Genomic DNA, 21,110 nt, shown 5'->3' with positions numbered 1-21,110 from the left:
CTCTTGAAATGTGCCTTGAAATGCCAGCTTTCACTCCGTCTGTCAAAACTGTACATATAAACAAATTCATGTTTGTTCAAGATGCATAGCTGCAGTAAGAAGAACTTGCTTGGTTTGCCAAGATACAGCCCAAAGCAATGAGAGCAAATGTAGCAAAATATGTTTGGCATGAAGAGCAAAGACTAGAGACCCTGTAGCAGACTTACCCCTTTTTTCTCAAAGTGGTTGTAAACCACTTTGCCTTGTTTTATAAATTCATTCAAGTATCAGAAATGTTTTTTCTTTCCAAGAACAATGTTGTTGAACATATAGCTGTTGAGCATGTTTTTTGCCTTCAGTATGGTTTCTGAAAAATATTGCTTTAAATATAATGGCTAGACTAAAAAGGCATTTGTATAGGCAGCTATTTCTTCTCTCCATCTTTTTAAGAATTGCCTGTTGAAAGAAAATACATTGGGCCTCTATTTGCTTGCACCTTGAATGCTCAGTCATAAAGGAAGCTCAGGTTTTCAGGTTTTATTGGACAACTTCATGGAGGAAATATGTTGGCACAACCAAGGCAGAAGGCAATAGTAGGAGAGGGACAGATTTTATAGCATTTTAAGAGAACTGAGACAGACACAGTGAATATCAGATACTTACACTGGCAGGTTCATTTCCAGCTTTGCCAGCTCAGGTTGTTAAAAGCCCTTCTGAAGCTGAACTCACTCAGTTTCTGATCTGCCCTTCTACTGTCCTTTCTTGATGTCATACAATTGTGATACCTGGTGAGGGGATGTTTGGCCTACGGGTTGTTCTGACATATCTGACTGGGATGAGTCAAGGCACATGAGCCAGGCAGCAACCACACCACTCTTCAACTTCATCTGATTTCTACTAGAAGTAGTATACCGAGGACAAGACAGAGCAAACAGAGATTCTGCTCATCTTCAATTGTCTGCATGCCATGTGACTTCAAGCCTGAAGCCGGAGAAAAGAAACTTATATAAACCTTTCTGGGTTTGGGTCCCTTCTTAAGAATGCTAAGGTAGGTACCACTCCTGTCCGCAGCAGCTGATCTCTTCAGCACAAGGAGATTCCTCAGGAGACTGCCAGCGGTGATTCCTGCCATTTCCTTCACATGTGGTATATTCACAACACACACATGTACATCTCATGCCTCACTGGCTTAAATAACCTTTTGTCTTTTTGACCATTTGGCATTAATGTACAATGTCTACCCTCTGAAGTCCCTGACGGGTTGGAAGAAAATCTTCAGCCGAATGGCAAATTCCGTGGGTAGCAAGCAGATGAGCACTTACAATGCAAAGGAGGTTTCTAGAAGACTGCCAGCAAAATAACACTTGGGCTTCTTCCTCTGCATGTGCTTAGATTTGCTTCCCACAAGGCAGTACAAGCAGTGGTGGAGTGGGCTGGATTAAGAATGAGCAACAGTGAGTCACTAATCATTGTCAATTCACTGATAATCACTAGAGCACTACTCCACAATGACAACCTGGCACTGCCATTGATGTCTTGCTGTTGTTGAGGGGATCCTTCACAGGATTGCAAGCAGCTTTACTGCAAAAATCAGGTAGTTCCAAAGTAAGATTAAAAAAAAAAAAAAAAAAAAAAAAAGACCGGCATTTTTCCTAGCCAAATTCAATTATAATGAGTTCACTTTTTGTGCCACTGCTAAAGGAAGGAACAGTCTGCAATGTGACACATGCTCTATTCATTCTACATTAGCAGCCTAAGACTTCTGGTTAGTCCTGCCTTCGGGTGGGATTTTTTTATTTGTTTGGTTTGGTTTTGGGGTTTTTGTTGTTGTTCTTTTGTGGGATTTTGTTTTGTTGTTATTTTTTTTTCTGTTTACTCTGGTTTTACAGTAAGTGTATGATGAATATACCCCCAATTAAGTACTTTTTGTCTGTCCCACAAAAAATTAACCACTTTTTTAAAAACATTTTCCTGGGATCCTAGCCTTTATCCATTCTGAATTTAACATAAACTCCAGTCTCTCTGATGTCATCTACTAAACATTGTCAGACTGGGGCAATGCTTTAGTGAGAAACTTCCAAGAAAAATCTAAATGCTGCAGTGACTCATTCTCTTCCCTCTGACTCAGTACTAGATTGCTTTCCTAAGATGCTCTCCTGGAGGTGTAATCTTTCAGATAAGAAAAAAAAACTCAGTTTCTGACCACATACAGGATTTTTTTAAACAGGGGGAGGAGATGTAAGCTGTATTTTTCTATATGTCCCCCATAACCCAGTGGAAATTAACTCAGAAAGTGTCTGGAGTGGATAGGACACTCCCACCTCAAATGTTTGTTTCCACCCCCTGGTTGGAGGGTTAGAGGACAGAGGGATAGCTCACATACTGCTTAATCTCCTTCAGCCAGAGGCAATTTTAAACAAGAGTAGGTGATTGTTAGCTATTCCAGCTTCCTTCGGGTGAGTCAGATAGGGAGAGAATTTACAAGTCCTCCCACAAAGGAAGACCGGGGCAGGATGACCCTCAGTGTTACTGAGCACTGATAATGGTGCAGAACTGTGATGTGAGAGGTGTGGGGATGAATGTCGCTCTGGGGCCCCCTGAATGTATCCTGAAGGGGAATTTCTACTATTTTGGATTTCCTCGTGATAGTATGTCACACCATTCACATAGTTTCTTTCCACAGGCAATCTGTGAGGAGTTGCCTGATCAGCTAAATTGTAATAACTAGATGGATTTCCTTTTTGCCCTTTCAACCCATATGCCTTTCTTCCTTACCATTTCTAATTTGCATTTCATCCAAGCCCTCACAAACTATCTTTGCTGCAAGCTTAAGGCTTTCAGACCAGACCTAGCGATTGATCACAAAACATCAATGAGCTGCTGTTCAGTGAAGCTTCCATTCCACGGTCCCAGATCTTTTCCAAAAAAAAAAAAAAAAAAAAAAAATAGACCAAACGAAACCAAACCAACTCCCACACTCCCACCGCCGTAAAAAGAAAACCAAAAACGTAAAACAACAACAACAACAAAACAAAAAGATACTTAAAAAGAAAAAAAAAAAAAATAAAAACAAAACAAACCCCAAACAAACACCACACAAGCTTTTCTCCTCCACCATCCGAGAGAAACCGAATAAACTCCAACTCCAAGTCCTCAAATGTATGGAAAAAAAAATCATGGTCATTTTAGAAGTCAAGTGATAAACTGATACCTTTAATTGCTGCTAATAGGCTGAAAAAAAAACCCCAAACCAAACCCACTCTGAAAATGGAATGAGCTACTCAAGCCATGACAATAGGTGATGATGATGATGATGATAGTGTCTTGACTTTTCAGTCTGTGTTTGCTCATTATTCTACCTCCATGTAGGAAGAAAAAAAGAACAAAACAAACCCCACAAGTGTACACAGGTTCTAGCTCTTCACAGAATTTTTCTCCTTAGGCAAACATTACTGTTTTCCTTTTCTGCCTTAAAATTTTACCGAGGTCAGCCAATGCAAGAGGTGAGCCTGGTTAATGGGTACTGCAGTACTCTAGAGACTGGAACAATACCGATGAATCCCTTTCCCTATCAGTGCCTCAGGGACCAGTCTCTGCCCTTCCAGAAAACACCCAGAGAGTATCTATTCACCCTGCTGCGTGTGACTCCTCAAACAGGAAGAAAAGAAAAAGCAAGCAGAGTTTGGCAGGGTAACCCTGCCAGTTTGCACCTCTCCCAGTTCAAACTTAGTAACTATGAACGCTGCATTTCTGCAATGAGTAATGAAGACTGCTATACACGATGATTCATTTCTTGAGTCTGCCTGCAGCTTTGAAGTCTTTCATTAACTGTGTGATATGCATTCAACAGATTAGCTAAATGATCTAAGTATGATATAATTAATCAGCAGAGTGTAGGATACCCCATCTGACATTTAGTTGGGAGCACTGAGGTGCTTGTATTTTATGGCCTTGGGCAGGCAACTCAAAGTAAATATTCGCCAAGTGAATAAAATTCCTTGCCTAATTAAAACACCTCTGGTAGAACTCCTAATGTATCACATTGCATCAGTATGATGTCAAACACAAGGCTAACGTGATGTATGGCATGCCACAGAACACCTTTGGTGCAAAATAATTAATTGTATCCAAGGCAAAAATAATAGGAATACTTTCAGATAAGCACAGCTACACTGTGTGGGTAGGTAGAGCCTTTTTCCAGTTCTGCGTTAAAGCAAGCTACTAGCAGCTTCACTGGTCTCCAAGGAGCCTGGGGGAAAAGTGTTTCTCTCATCTGCCTCCAGTTTTTCTAAGTACAATTTTATGAATAATGGCCTTTTAGGTTTCATGAAAAAGATTGGTTCAGACTGGTTCAGAAAGCAAATATGTTTATGTTCTTGTTTGTGGAATCCCTTTCTTTGAATAAAAAAAAGTCTTTAATATAAAATAATTGCAAAATGTCAAGATTTACAGACTAGAAAGGTATATATAATTCTTTAACTATTGAAACAAGTATTTTGGGCTTTCCTGTCCCCTCCGAGACTCTTCTGTGAATTTGACCATAATTTAATTCCCACGAACATTCCCATAGTGGGTTTTTTTGTCATAGATATACAAAATAGTCAAAATTCCTCTCCTGCATTGGTTTTATGAGGCTTAGCACAACTGCTAAAAAAGTTATATGATCCTTAATATTCACTATTATATTAGATTCAGGCATCTTTGGGAGAATGAAAGCGAGATTGAGGAAGAGTGAACCGTGAAGGATTTACTCTTCATAAGGAACGAGTGGCAGTCAGGAATTAACTGTCCCCAGAACCCTCAAGACACTTCCCTCCTCCTGAGATTAGTTATTGAAATGACAGGAAGACCTTTAAATAGAATTAAGTTTCTAAGGCAAGCAAATTCCTTCACAATGTTTTGTTTCCTTTGTTCCTAAGGGAGGCAGATGCCTGCTTGTACTATCTTCTACTAATTGCTACTTATCACAGTCTTTCAAGTAAGTGGCAAATAAAAACTGCAGCTGGACAGATGAATGAGGAAAGACGACGCATCCCTGGTCTGGAAGCAGGTGTTCCTCTTTTTTTCTCAGGTCAAAACTAGCTCATGTCAGAGACACCAGAAGCAGCAAATCAGCAGAGGTGTCAGAAAGGCCACGGGCTCAGAGCGTGGATTCCCTGTGCCAGAGGAGACCAGGCGGATTGCTGCAGCCAAGGGAGGTTTCAGAGCCTGGGGTGAGAGCTGTGAGGAGAGAAGTGGTGAGACCATTAAGCCAAGTCCTATAAATTTTCCAACCTTGCCCTGCTCCTTCTTGCGCTGCAGACCCTGCTCTGGCTGTCCTTCCCATTACACAGAAATTTTCACTTTTGCCTCGAACTCAGAAGCTGTGACTCAGCTCTGGTCCAAGCCTGGCATGCACAGAAGGATAAATTTATATGTATTGAGTGAAGCTTTCTGGAACGTGCATTTTCTTCAATCTTTACAAACCTCACACTAAAAAAAAAGGACTGAGTTGACAAAATGCAAATATCTGTGATGCAAACGTCCCCATCTGAGCTTGTAGGCTTAATGGCCGTTAGAGCTAAGAGGGAGAAACAAACATTCACAGGGCATAATCTCTCTCATCTGAAGGAAATGGCTAAAACAAGACAGTTCTTTCCATTGATTATAAAAGGAGTACCATAATTTGGTCAAAGGAGATATCTACAGTGTGGGTATTTACAGTTAGGTGAGATGTCTCATATCTCCATCTAATAAAGAAAGATAGCAGAGTACCATTGATTTGAGTTGCAAAAATAATCCACGCTTACATTTCCTTTCCATGTGAATGAGTACCCTAGCATTTCAGATTTATGTGTTTCTTTAATGGTATTGGCCAGATTAAAGCTTTCCACAAAAAATTTGCAATCAGGAGAACAGTAGCAACCACTGGCATGAAAATCAAGCAACCAAAATCATCTCTGACTTCACACAACCCATATAAAATCCTAACAGAAAGCTGTTATTGCTGTATGAAAGTGTCCCATGCAAAGACAGAAAAGTAGATGATAACAAGAATTAAAAGAAAAAACAAGCAAACTAAACAAAGCAAAAAACACAGAAAAAATTAAGTACCTTGCCACCACAAAGTTACATTTCAAATTTACAGTATTCTGTTTTTTAATTATTCCTTCATGTAAATATATTTTCAACATTAATCTAATTGCTTGATACACTTATTTTATCATTTCTGTCATCAGTTCTGCAAGGACACAATTTGCCATATTAGAATAATACTTTTTTGCTTAGTTTAATTACATTATTTAACTGTTGTTAAAAAGGTACATTTTGTATGGAAAAGAAGTGGGTGGTAGACTGCAGTAAGCAATGAAATAGCAGGATCGCCCTGAAGCACTGTTCATAATGAGTATTCTGGTCTTTCTTTGCTTTGTTTGTGTTGGTAGGACCTAGGAAAGACAATCTGTCATTAAGAACAGCCACATTTTTACAATACTGCTCTTAATTGAAATGCCTTTCTTATTATGGTAATGCCTGAGGACAAACCAAGATTTTGTCTCCATTATTTGTACAGCACTTAGCTGAAAACTGCTCAGAGTATACAGTCCAAGTAGATAATACAAAGGAGAGGAAAAGCATGAGGTGTGTATGCAGAGCTAGCAGCAATAGCAACATCAGGTCAGGTGATTTTGGTTTTTGGAGGGTTTGGGGGTTTTTGTTTGGTTGGAGTTTTGGGCATTTTTTGGGGGGTTGTTTGTTTTTTTGTTTTGATTAGGGCTCTTTTTGGTTTTGGTTGGTTGGTTGGTTTTTGGTAATGATAAACGAAATGAAAGTTTGTCCAAGAACTGAAGAGACCAAGGAAATATGGCAGGTCAAGAAGGCAAAAGTAAGGACTGCAAGGATAATAGGGGAGGACGTTTGGATCATAACGTCATTCAGCACAGCAGGACAAGGTCTCAGCAAGCCTTCAGCTTCCCTCTTCAATTGCTCCTACTGCACACTGCTGTTATCTAGAGTACTCTGCCTTCACATTTCCATCAGAGGCTTTACTGGCAGGGGACCCTAATGCCGCTGATGGTGAAGGGACAGATGGACCTGAGCTGTGTAACCTTTCCACATCCAGTGGAGTGGCTGCTGCTTTAATTGTTTCCGAGCAACTCCAGCAGGTTAAACATACCTATTTAACCAGGTGCCTGTTGGCAGGTTCGAGTACTTTAGCAAGCATAAATTAGCATAGCCTTACTGACATTAACAAGATGGGACTGATTTACAACCGCTGAGGAGCCTCAGCTTTGTATCCAAGTAGCCAGCAATGCTCCTGAACCTTTCCTTAGGAAAAAAAAGTCCTCTCTGCAGGAACTCCTTCAGACTGCACTTGTCGAGAAAAATAGTTTTGAATGTTGAGAAGTCTAATGTGTTGTTCAGAGCTGCAGGGAAGAGTGATTAAGCAAGAAGATGTACAGCAATTTTTATGCTCATTGTTCTGTTGGCTCACTTTGTATAAAATATGTAGGTGGCGGAGTTACAATATCTTCATTGTCATGTGGGTTTGAATTAAAGTTATTTCAAATTTTATCCAAACATATGGCTGTTTTTTCATAATTTTGCGAAGACTCTAAAAACAATAGCAATTTCTGTCCCTCCACTCACCCTCTCACCCTACATTTAATGCAAAGAAGAGCTGCAGCATGTCTCTGCCTGTGTGCTTATTCCAACATGTGAAGTGTAATAACAGGTCAGTTGCACAGCAAATTGACTTGCCAGGATAAAAGCAGTGCTTTCAGACCTGTTGGATGGTGAGACTCAAGGAGCAGGTAGCCATCTATTCTTACAATACAAGGGAGAGTTGTACAAGCACCCCTGGGCTAACGCCCAGCAGCTGCCCAACCTGTACTAGGAATCAATGTCTCTGGAAGGAGACAAATACTATCAGACAAGGATTCTCTTATTGCATTTTGCACAAGTATGAAGGTGCCTTAATTCTGCATTATCATAAAAACAAAAGAAGAACAAGGCTTCCTGGGTTTATGGCTAAGAATATTAGCTTATTGTTTCCACCAACAGTAGTGGACAACATTTAAACAGTGGCCTTTGTTCTATCATAGCAGCAAAACCAAATATTCAGAGAAGTCCAATGCAGACATTACATTTCATAAACAATCATAGCAACTTATTAAAAAAGACACTTAATCCATTACTTGCTGGTGCTGTTAACTAAATAAAAAGCAACATGTGGAGACATTAAAGATTAAAACCTCAAACACTCAAGCAGTTAGGAGGCAGAATGGTGATCCCTGGGAGTGGATAGAAAAGAAAGAGGCTAAGTAAGCATGAAGCATGTGTTTTCCTACTCACCCTCAGGAGTTTGTGGAGTTTGTGTGGGTGTGTATGCCACTTAGTATTTTGCAAGTCCTAGAGATAAGCTAGAGCCAGGACATTTTAGGATCTATTGCTATTATTGTGTCATTGTTATTTGACAGACACAATGATTTCCTATCTCCTTGTAAATTAGTAGCTAGCATCTGAAAAAATCTTGAACACTGAGTCTCTGAGTGTCTGTTTGATTCTGAAGAGACAGGAATGGGATTGTCATTGACAGACTCTGATTCCTCTTTATTCATTCCAGGGAGCAAATGGGTTCGTGCAGTTATGGATAGGAGAGGTTAGCACTGAACTTATGGCAGCCCCAGTGTGTGTCAGAGCCTACCTTGTGCCTCTCTATGGCCAGTTATCAGTGAAGCCCATGATCATTTGGCTCTTTTATCACAGCAGACATGAGTTCCTCTCACTTTGGAGTCCATTCAAGTTATCTGAGGGTGCTCGGTGCTACGAATGCACATGTGCTTGTCGGTCTCACACTGCTGCAGTTTTATCTCGGGTACTCGGAGATTTCATTTCATATGTGAGGATATACAAAATGGATAAGAGCAGCCCTGCAACTGAAGCACAGAATTCTGTGGTTCACACATACCTCAAGCACATTGCTGCCGGGAGGCCTTGGCAGCGAGCCGGCCCCTTCCACGCAGTCCCACGTCGCGCCGCTGCCTTTGCTCCTGACATCCTCCATTCAGAACTTGTCTTATCTCACTTGTGCGAGCTTGGCCAGTCACTGCAGGGGCTTGGCCAAGGCTGCTGCTTGAGAAAAGGCATTCATCTTAATAGGATATTCATGCAGGAAGAAGCGAAATTCTTTTACCAGACTTTCATCATTAAACGAGTTCTATGCAAATATGACATTTCACAGCCTGTAACAAAGTAGATGCATAGTATTTTGTTTTGTGGTCAGTAGCCTGAAATAATGTTGGAAAGCTCAATCAGTTCACTGGATGGTATTGCAAAATACTCCCTTATTGATCTGATCACAAAAGAAAGGGAGAGTTTCTTTTCAACTTCGATTCCTTTAACCATTGCCACTTTTTCTGTAATGACAAACATTTTATACATACCTAAAATTTATAGTTCTTGCTTCCTCCATATAGAATAAATTATTTTTTTATGTTTGTACTTCCTAAGGGACAGTTTTACATATTTTAAGACACTTCTGTAGTTGAGACTCCTGAACCACACAGAATTTATTGCCAGAGACCTGTAAATGGTCAGTCAGTACTCACTGAACTGCATCTAGAATGTAATGTGTTTGTGATTTCTTGTTTCAGCCATTGCATTATCTGCAATTTTTACAGCCCACATTAGTCAAACATAACTGCATACCCATACAGTTTGAAATTAAAGGGGGAACTGTATTTAAGACTCCCATTATTTTATCTGATTGAGATAAATCATGGAAACTTTTTATCTCTATATATCAATGTTCTCCAGTAGACTGATAATATTATCCAACCACAACAAACTGACCAGTGGCAGGAAAGGAGAAGACTGACAATTTGTATCAGCCCACAACATTGTGCTTCATTAGAAGATCCTTGACCACACAATCCTGAGTAATGTATTTTAAAGAATCATCTTGTCCACCTGCTCATCATCTTTCTTTAAGATGTTCATTGAGGGGAAAATAGCTTTCAGTAACCTGAAATATTATAAGGAGAGTTCTCAGTTATCTCTTTGCTAATAGCAAAGGGAAAGTACTTATCTCCCAGGCAGTCTCAGGCTATCCCAGGCAGGAGCAATTTGATCACAGTTCAGACAATTCCATGACATTATCAACAATGATGTCTCTGTACCTAGAAGGCCTTTCCTTTGTGAAGAGCTCTATCCCAATGAAGTGTCAATCCATGATCTTCTCTACCCTGCACATCCACGTTGTCTGGAAGAGTGTTAGGGTTACTTGTACTCCATGTGAGAATCCAAAAAGTAGTTTTCTGCTACACCTCTCACTACAGAAAAATTCTAGCACCACATGGTTACACCTTGATTATTTGCTACTCCAGGTACTTGATGCCTGTACCCAAAGTCCACTATAGGATACAGGTTAAAATCTCAGTAAGATGGCTATTAAATATCTAAATTCTACTGTCAGCTTTCAGTGTCACAGGTTGTCATTTAGTCATAGTGAGCACTAAGAAATACCTTGTTGACAAACTGGGTTTGATTTGTTCATTCATTTTGTAAGGGTGCCCATCTTTTGGATCAAGCTGCACAGCATTGCAGACTGACAAAGCCAGCAAAGATTTCTCTGCTAATGAAGGAAGAGAAATGTGGTTTAGAAAGGAGCTAATCTGGATAAAGTTTAGGAAAGTTTGTAACCTTCCATATCTACCATCCTCCTTAATGCTTACCTTATCTTTTGACTTAATGACAAATGGATTGATTACCTACAGAGTTTAGCTCCCAGACCGACTGTCGGGGATTGCAGTTTTGGTTTGCAGACATTGGGACAAAAGATATATTAATAATTTTGGCTTTCAAAGTATGTGCTTTATCAGAAATGTAGTTTGATTGACTGATTTCAATACTGTCATCACATAAACTCATGAAAATAAGATTCCCAAGATTTCACTGCATTTCCCAAGACTTCTTCAATAGGCTGTTTAGTGGCCCAGAATCCAAGTCTGATTTGCATAAATTTCAGTAAAATGAAGATACATTTAATTGCAATAAAATTCAAAAAGACATGTTTCTAAATCCAGCATCTGTTTGACATCCATCCTTGACTACAAGTATCATGTATGCACCAGGTACTAAAGCATTGGTGCACCATTGGTGTCACCTTGGAAGGAAAAGTGGATGAGTCAGTTTGAAGACTTTTACAGGCAACTTTTGGACTATTCCTCATGAAAGCACACCAATTAATGCTATCTCATCTCCAAATGGTACAAGAAAATTTCTTTCAAATGTGTTGGTTAAATGGCTCTTTCCTTTTAGCTGTACTTAAACTTAATTTGGGGAATAAGACCTCAAAAGGTAGGTTACTATTCATTAGTCACTCTAGATCAGCACAGGTGTTGAAATCCCAGCATATCATTCAATAACTGCAACATTAAATATATATTGCAATCCATATTTATAGAAAAGGGTCACAAAGACCTCTTTTGTAAAATGTTTTGAGGACAACTTTGTGTAAGCATTAGGTATTATTTTTTAATAATAGATAACCTGTATAACAGGTAACCATATGAAACAAAATAAATTATTCTTTTGATTAGACTACCTCATTGAGGATCCACATGTTGATGACACACTGATGTTTTAGTTGTTGCCCAGTAGTACTCACTCTAAGTTAAGGACTTTTCAGTTTCCCATTCCCTGACAGTGAGCAGGTGCATAAGATGCCAGGAGAGAGCATGGTCAGAACAGTTGGCCTGAACTAGCCAGACAACATCATACTCAGCCTATAAACTGCAGGAAGTTGGCAGGAGGGGCCAATCACTACTCTGGGATTGGCTGGGTATCAGCAGGCAGTGACAAATTTCACTGTGCATAATTTGTTTTTCTCGGGTTTTAGTACTCTCTTTTTGTTATTTCCCTTTCCATTACTACTATTACTACTATTATGGGTATTACTAGTATTATTTTTTGTTAGTTGATATTTTCATTATTATCAGTATATTATTATATATATATATATATATATATATATATATATATATATATATATACACTATTTTAAGTAAATTTTTAAGCTGTTCTTAACTCACAGATTTTACCTTTTCCCAATTCTCCTCCCCATCCCACTGTGAGGGAGGAGAGTGAGCAAATAGCTGTGCAGTACTTAGTTTCCAACTGGAGTTAAGCCATTACACCACATTTTATTAATATGATTATAAGAAATGCATACTTTTGCTGGGAAAATAATTTATTTCATGATATCAGCAATCTCAAAAAGGACAGGGCTATTTAAATCATCTAATCATCTTGTCATGCTTTTCAAACTGAAGCACTGGTAGCTTGATCAAGGGTTTGAATGCAACCTTCAGCCTTGATTTAATCTGACTCCCTGCTGACATTGAATGGAAACACATAAATCTTATTAGGCTTAGAGTGATTTCCTTCAATCATGAATTTAATAAAGCAGGTTGGTTTCTTTTAGTGTGCCAAAAACTGTAAAGTTCCAAAAGCTAAGTACCATTCCATTAAGTAAACAGAAAGTCATTATGAAGGAGTATATATAAAAGTGCAGTATACAACATCAAGACCACAACTTGAGGCAACATTTGCAAAATTCTGAACCTTTTACGAAGTCTTACAACTTCTTGACTTGAAGGGAAACACTTGTGTCTTGGCCATAAAATCCTATTATCATATCTGGAAAGATATGAATTTTTTTATTAACTGTGCAAAATTAAGTTAATCTTAAAATATAATCTAACCTACACAGTTGTGTGCACCATAAGAACAGACACTCAAATATTTCTTACTCATCTGTGATGTAAGAAATAGCAGGACAAGTTGTGCATTCAGTGATCCCAGTTAGCTTGTATAATGTGGGAGAGGTTTTCCCTTAACTCTTGGCCCCTGTTATCAGTGCCTGTGTAAATTAAAAGGTCATGTAAAGACACAAGATGCTGACTTGACTGGAGCTGAAATTTCTTATGGAAAACAAAAGCCAAGTTTCTCACAAACACAGAAGTGAGGAGATAGAGAAATTACGTTTAATATCTTTTTTCCTTTAACCTCAGCAAAAAATTGCCATGTGTCTATCTGTGACACCAGGTGATAAAGAGACTGATGCCTTTCTGCTGCTTGGCTGCTTGGTCTGTTACTATAAATGGTTCTGTATCTAAACTTTTAACTGGAACAGTTAAAGTTAACCTAAAAATCTTTACAATTAATTATTAGAGGACTCATTTAATTCCTCAGGAGAACTTCATAAGCCCCACTGAAATCAGATGAAGTGGCATGTGTGCGTCCCAAAGGAAAGCTGTATCCTTAGCTAAATTCTGCTTTTAATTTCCAGAAGAGCAGACCTACTGACAGCCAGAAGGAACAAATTCTTTACAGTTCATGACCTCAGAAAAAATGTCTGATAGATTCACCATTAAAACTTCTGACCTATTTGAATTGATGTTTTAGTAGAAGTTTTATCAAATCTGACATAAATGCCCTGAGCAGTTTTCTTCATCATGAGTTGCTGGAGCCAGTGCTGATCTAAGTGGGTGAAGCCTATGATGTCTAGTCAGATTAGGAGACTGCTTCCCTATTCTGGCTGCATCAAAAGGGACATGGCCAGCTGGTCAAGGAAGGGGATTATGCCCCTCTATTCTGCTCTTCTGAGATCCTACCTGGACTATTCCAACCAGCTCTGGGGTGCTAACCACAGGAAAGCAATGGATCTGTTGAATTCACAGAAATGACCAGAGGGATGGGGCACCTCTCTGATGAGTGAAGTCTGATAGGGTTTGGGTTGCTCAGTGTGGAGATGAGGAGTTTCCGGGGAGACCTCATTGCAGCCTGTCAGTACTTAAAGGGGCACAAAAGCAGGGTGGGTGCAGACATTTTAGTAGGGCCTGTAGCAATAGGACAAGGGATAATGGTTTTAAATGGAAGAGGATTGATGCAGACTAGGTATCAGGAAGAAATTTTATTTTATGAGGAAAGTGAAACACTGGAACAGGCTGCCCAGAGAGGTAGATCTATCCTAAACTTTTTTCCCATTCAATATCTTAGAAGATATCTTTATTAGCAACCATGTAAAAACAGTTATTCATAGATGTGAGAACACATATTTTCGAGTGCTGAAAGCTTTGATTCAATACAGAGTGCATTAGACACATTTAAAATGACCACATATTTTACATTGGAAGATGATTTTTAAAACCTTGCACACAGTTAAGTGTATATAAAAGTATGACTTCATTGTTAAAATGGAGGTACTATGCTATTGATGACTGGTTACTGTCATCAGATACTTTTTAGTGGAATTTTAAATATATTTTAATGGCATTTTCAGTGAAGAGAAGGGGCACATATTGCAGAAGCTATCTATGAGTGTGGGTAGAACCTGATGAAAAATGTTAGCTAAAAAAATCAATAGAACTCTTTAAAAGCCAAAATATTTTTGAAATTTTTATTTTGGAAGGCTCAGAATTTTTCTTTGCTTTCTATGCTATCAAAATAGAAGAATTTTATCATAGATTAAAATGAGAAAGAAAGGGTTAAAAGTCTTAAATAGCCCACAACCAAATTAAATTTATATTAATATTTTTTTGACTGATATGAAATTGAAGCAGCATGGGATTTCTTTTCATTTTGCAGAAATCCTCCCTTATTGTGCAAAATTTATTTGGACTTGAACTGGCTTAATTTTTTCAATGTTGAAGGTTCAATGACTGTATTTATTCATAACAGTAAGTCATATCACAACATTAGCATTACAAGACAACTGCAACTGAGTAGTAAATTTAATATCTTTGAGAGTCTAAAGATTAAGGAACTACATATTCTTCATTCTCTTTTCTACTGAGTGTTTTCCTTGGACTACAGAGATTTACTTTTGGTTTTATTTGCTGTTTTATAATATAAGTGAGAAATAAGTAGCTCAGACACTTCTTCAGAACCTTATCCATTTTAAAATATATATGCATTAGTTCTCATGATGTGCTAAGCCCACTACTATCATCCAGAAATAGTTGAATGCTATTCCAAGATGTTCCAAATCTAACATCCAAGAAGATAGAAAGATGGGAAAAAGAAGTGCTGCTTTAAAGGGAAAATGAGTGGACATATTAAAAGTGAAAAATATAAGTTGCATTATATGAAGACTTCCTCACTTTACATATGAATGTCAAAGCATTTAGCGTCAGTGAAAAGCTATCATTGAACACATAGACATCAAACACCACAAGATATTACACAGGCAAACTACCCCCAAATTAGAACAAAGGAAAATAAGAATAATCTCATTATTCTGCTGTGGAGATTATGCAAGGTGTACAGTCAAGCAGCTACAGTCAGATTCAGGCCCACAGCTCCTCTGGCAGAATTTGACAGACTGAGGAAAAGAAGTACTGAGTGAGTTAAATGAGAGCTGTGTTTGTGAGCAGGAGCAGACACAGTGCCTCAGTGATTCACACGTACTCCATATGCACATACACACACTGAGCATGTAAGTTCCAGGCCAGATCCAACTGCAGCAGCCATGTGCATCAGTCGCCGCTCCATTTTATTCCCAAAGCATTTCACCAACTGTGCCCATCAGATCTGTGTGGGTAGTACATGTGGAGGAGGTTCTTTTTCTTCCTAGTTATTGGTATGGCAACAGTTAGTTATATCTTGGTTGCAGTCACAAAATGATAGAAATTCTTTGGCTGGATCACAAAGAGGCAAAAAATGTGACAAATGTTAAAAAGTGTTTTTATCAGATCATTTTTAATTGGATAATAACCTACTGCATTATGGCAAGAAACTGGTTTTTTCCCCGAATGTGTTTAACTGCTTGCTGAATAGTGTCACCCCTGTGACAGAAAAAGACATGTCAACCATGTACTGTCTTAGAGCTCCTATTGATAGATTAGGTCTACTCCATACAGATCATTTCTTGCTAAGATTTGCAGAAAAACAAAATTAGAAAACTTTTCTACTTTGAACTTTGGCACCTCTTGGAAACCATGAAAGAGTGCATCCAAGCAGAACAAAACCTGAGTTTCAGCTTCCTCTCCTCCTCATGCAATGCTAATGAATCGAAGCAGATCCAAATGTTCCAATGTTATAAGAAACTGAGCAATTTTTATGCCAGAAGTAGCATAAAAATCCTCACAGAATCATAGTAGGTATATGATTTAGGAATAAAGTCTCATAAAGAACTGTATTCTACATCTTGCTTTCTGCAGATTGAGTTTTCTGAAGCATCTCTTCTCAAGAAGCCTCGTGACCATCCCAGTCTGAGACACCATTTGAAACACATGTTGTTCATGACCCCTGATGGAACTGAAACAAAACATCCATGAACTGTGTGGAGGGTTGGTATAAATGCTATCACTGAGAGACAGCTATGCTAATTATTGCCTAGCCATGCACTGATTGCCACAGTGCTGTAAAGTGCAAAGCTTATGCAAGGCTACCTTCCCTTGATCATCAGGGCATTTATCTACTTCCATTTATAACACTTTGGGAAAGCTGAATCTTTTCCAGTGATTACATCCTAAATCTTGGGATATATCCAAGATGCACGGGTTTGTATATGTGTATAAGACATTTAATCTTAGTTCCTCAAGCTGTTCCAAAAACCCTTTCTTAAGAGCATGTTCTATCTGCAAGGAATCATCTTGCTTTCTGATTCATTCTGTGAAACACAGATTGGCTAATCAAACTGTAGATTTTTATTATATTATTAAGGAGACAGTCTCTTGTTATTTATGCCTAATAACACCCTTTTTAGATGATGCACTAAAGTCTACCCTCAGAATGAATCAGGAAAGAATGAGGAAAATACCACATATCTTCTGCAATGAAAATTCTTGTTCTGAAACAAGCTGTTTATAGCATTATACATCTTTTTAACTGTATGACCTTCAGAAACAAACACAGATTTATTTTGTTCTCCAATAACATCCAGCACTCCACATCACTGGGTGAATTCCAGGCTTACTGATGCTGTTTCTAGCACCACTTTTGCACTGGAAAATGTATATGTTAGATGTTATTTCCTAGAGAAAATGGTGCTGATTTGCTAGCACCACAGTCAAAATCATAAACTATGACATAATTAGTTGGATTCACAAGTTTTGCTGATTAATCTTCCCAAAATATGTGAGATGGATGTATTATTTTTAGAGAAACACTTTTCAGCATATCTAGATATTCAGAACATCAGAGACTAAAACTTAAGTGAAAAATAATCCCATATTTCTGGGAGCCAGATAGTGAAGTCTAGATAGAAGTGATCATGATAAGTAAAATCTATGTTTAGAGAATCCTTTCTTTCCTACAGAATTCTTGATCATCTCTAACTATAATAGTAATTCAACTACCCTTCTGCAAAGTCCTTCAGGTACAGTTTGCAATTTTTTCTTGTGTAGATCATTGCCTATAATAGAAAACAGAGGGTGGTTTTGAAGGTCTTGTAGTGAACAAGTTATTTCCTAAACAAAGTGGAAATCAAGAGAGAGGTCATCCTCAGATATTATTTTTCAGATTGTTAGATCCTTGGCTACACATGCTAACAAATACACTTTCATAAAACAAGAAAAAAATCAGACTAATCACCAATCACGCAGGATGGCATTAGTTGGGTAGCAAAAAATGTTGGCAAGGTCTTTACATCCTTCTCACATGGAAAGATTGTCCCCAGTTCTCAGAGACATTAGTGACAGGCCTGAGAAAGGTTTCAGAAGTGATGCAAACCCAGATACTTTCTGAAGAACTTGTCTGTGTAACCCAGACAAAGGAAAATCTAAAACAGCTTCCCACATGTAATGTTGCTTGTAAGGGTTGTCTGATGAGCACAAACTCTGAGGTACATCACATCTGATAATGACGTTGTTTTCTCCTGAGCTATTTCAAAACAGCTTGGGACATCAGTCAGGCAACTGTAACTGACATTCATATGTTTATGAAGTATTCCTCCCTTTTATGGAAAATCTTAGACTGATGGGTCTCTTGCACAACTGGTTGCGAAACAAAATTTTGTTCCATAGGAAATTAGTTTCTACTTCAAAACAGGATGAAAAATCGGAGTATCAAAAAAACCAAACAAACAAAAACAAACAAAACAACAACAACAACAAAAAGACAAACCAACAACAAAAAAAACCCCTAAGATGAAAAACTATAAGAAGTTTCAAAATGAAAAAATCAAAGTGGAAACTTATCAGACCTCTGAGTGGAATAAAAGCTGCTGAGCAACTTGAGCTGTTGTTTTGTTTGGTTGGTTTTAATTCAAGCAATTATTTGGAACCAAAAAAGTATGTTTGTTTCAAACTGTCACTTTGAAACTTGGAGGGCTCTGTTTTATTACCCAAATTATAATATTAAAAAATATGCATTGAAATTGACATTTTCTCACAGAAAGTTCCTGTTTCAGCAAAGCCACGTTTTCCAAGAGAAAAATTTTTCAACCTGCTTTACTTGCTTGCCAGGAAATATGAAGCTGTCTGAAACCAGCATCTTACTAAAATTTTTCCAACATGAAAGCTGCTGTAATTTTTCAGTTGAAACTTTTAAAATGTTCTGTTGATGAAGAGAATTTGGCCATGAAATAGAACAGTGCTTATTATAGCACCAACACACAGAAGTCAGCTAGCACGCTTCATGGCTATCAATTACAGTGGCAAATTCTAAGCATGGGTCAAACGCAAATAAACCCAAGCATTTAAATTTCTGATTCTTTAAACTTTCCAATGTAAGGTTTTTCCATTTGCTTCACCTCAGTCAGTCGAGTTCAGTGTGGTGGGATAATTAATTCCCTCAGGCGTTCTGCAGATATTTCAGTCCAGATATAGCTTTACCTCTTTGTGAATATGCATATACTTTCTAACAAAGGTATAAGAATAAAGTGATCTAAATCCAGTTGACAGATTAGAATCAATACAAAATCTAACCAAAAGTCTGTAAAAAGCAGAACATAAATAACATGCTTTAGAAATGTTTGCTGTTACTAGAAAATGCAATGCTGCAAAAGCAAGATTGTTATACTTGCAAGAATCTTATTTTCCATAATTTTCTGGGCACTAGTTGTAATCAAGCAGAACCTGATGATTTCATGTAACTCAATGTTTTGATATCCACACTGAAAAGTTTCACAGATGTTAGTTTTCTAGAAAGTGATGAAGATCTACTCTCAAAAAAATAGGTTTATTTAAGGATCTGAAAGTAGTTACCTCAAAATTACAAACAGTATCATTCTTCCCATTTATTGTTCTTAATACTTTAACTCCATATAAATGACTGACTTGTACTGTCACAAAGAATTTCGTTTTAAAATCTAGGCTAGTATTGGAAAATTTAAACTCTGAATTTAACATTCCAGTAGTTACTTAGATACGTTGAAATCCTGTTTTAGCCTCCTTTGTATCAACGTTTATAATTTCACCACTACTCAGAAACATGTGAATATCTTAATATGCACATACACACATTTGCAAACAATTCTGGCAGTATGAATTCCAAATCCAGCAAGTAGGACACCAGTATAGGAAAGAAATACATATTTCAAAATAAAGATTTGACATTTCTGGATAGAAGCTCAAGTGTCTTCTACATTAAAAAGCTGCCTTTATGCCATGTTAACATATGAGGTTAAAGAGGGGTTTCTCACAGTCATTAGACATATTTTCTGTGGTCAGAGTACAATTACATAGGCAATTCAATCATATGTTCCTGGGAGCACTATGTGTGATGAAGTGAGATCCTGCCTTGGAAGAGATCTTAAAACAAGAATCCTATGCAGTGTAGAATATGAGGAATCCTTTTTGTCTCCAGGATACTGAGATTTCTGACTCTGAATGAATTCTTCCCACACAGTTACCTGAATTCTCTCTCTCATGAAGTCACTAGGCTAACCTTAACAACATGAATAGAGGAAGAGGTGATCTTTGTTTGTCAGCAATAACAAGCACAGACCCTTAATTTCAATTATGTGGAGAAAACCACAGAAACAGAAAGAATGAAGCAACATTAGTCTAGGTAATATCAAGGTCAGTTGGTACCAAAAGCATTCAGTTTCTGCTTCCATAATATTAAAAACCTCATGAGGAAAAGACTGGAAAAGCAGTAGCAATGGAATAGAGGGGGATGTTGACTTCTTTCTCAAGTGGTCTAGAATTTCTTAAAGATTTTGAATATATTCAATGGCACTATAGTTGGGGCAAATTCTACATCCAGGTAAAGGAGTAAGTTGTCCACAGTAGTAGAGCCAGGACAACAAAATGCATATTAAAGTCATAGAAAGCCAGGTCTGCAGGGTGTTGCTAAGAAAAAAGCATAAGAGTATGTTGGTCAGCTGTGGCTGCAATCATGAAGAATGGGAGAACCTGGGATTAAGAACAGAAATGTCAGTGGCACATTCCAGGCAAGAAAACTGACACTGGCAAAACTGATACTTTCTAATACTCTTTGCATTAAAAAAAGTGCACCAACTTCAAAACTCTCCTCTGTCATCTTGCCTTTACATGGAAGAACAGTCCAAGCTTGAATGCTTCCAGGGGATGCAATTCAGATATTTCCACATTCCTGAAGAACTTTGAGTTATTTGTGATCACGGTTTACACAAAACCAGGCTTTAAAATATCCCTTTTTAACTTTCACAGTCTGGGCTTACCTTGGGTTTCCAAGAGAAGCCTTGGGAGTAAGGTTTTTCTGGCTGCCCAAGATTACAGCATATTCATGAGGACCACTTCACCAGCCCAGAATAGGACAAATCCATAAGGCCGGGGCTCAAATCTCCTCATAATCCAAATCTTCAATCAAGAGAGTTTCGCTTAGTCAGAATAATGGATATGAGTGCTGTAAAAGCTATCTATTCCAAATTTAGCATTTTGTGGCTGTAGGAGAAGGAAACAGGAGTCTGTAACAAGAAGGATTAGAATCTACTAAGAGCAGATTCCTCATTGTCTTGCACTGCTTGAAAACCTTGGGGGCAACTGGACATGAGGCCAGAGACCTGACCTTTAGCAAGATGGCATATCATACAATTACTGCTCTGTGTAGTCCACTGCTTCTTTCCCTCCCAGCTTTTCACAAGCTTGGCTGACTAAGGATCTACTTGATATTTAATATATTTTAAAAATATTGTATTGTATCTTACACAGAAGTTGACTTAC

The 21,110-nt window shown here is 38.1% G+C and overlaps 1 long non-coding RNA gene across 1 annotated transcript; it reads right to left on the bottom strand.

Annotated features, from left to right (window-relative positions):
- Window positions 1-2,491: 2,491 nt before the first annotated feature.
- Window positions 2,492-20,795, bottom strand: LOC136360885 (uncharacterized). The gene is made up of 4 exons (XR_010743529.1): window positions 20,609-20,795; window positions 8,927-9,087; window positions 5,009-5,199; window positions 2,492-2,894 (listed from the first exon to the last, which is right to left on the bottom strand). It is a non-coding gene; the product is annotated as an uncharacterized lncRNA (long non-coding RNA).
- Window positions 20,796-21,110: the final 315 nt, after the last annotated feature.

This window comes from Sylvia atricapilla, chromosome 5 (assembly GCF_009819655.1).
Source record: "Sylvia atricapilla isolate bSylAtr1 chromosome 5, bSylAtr1.pri, whole genome shotgun sequence".
Classification (NCBI taxonomy): Eukaryota; Metazoa; Chordata; class Aves; order Passeriformes; family Sylviidae; genus Sylvia; species Sylvia atricapilla.
Note: the sequence above shows the minus strand (reverse complement) of the source record. Positions and strands in the feature narration are given on the sequence as shown.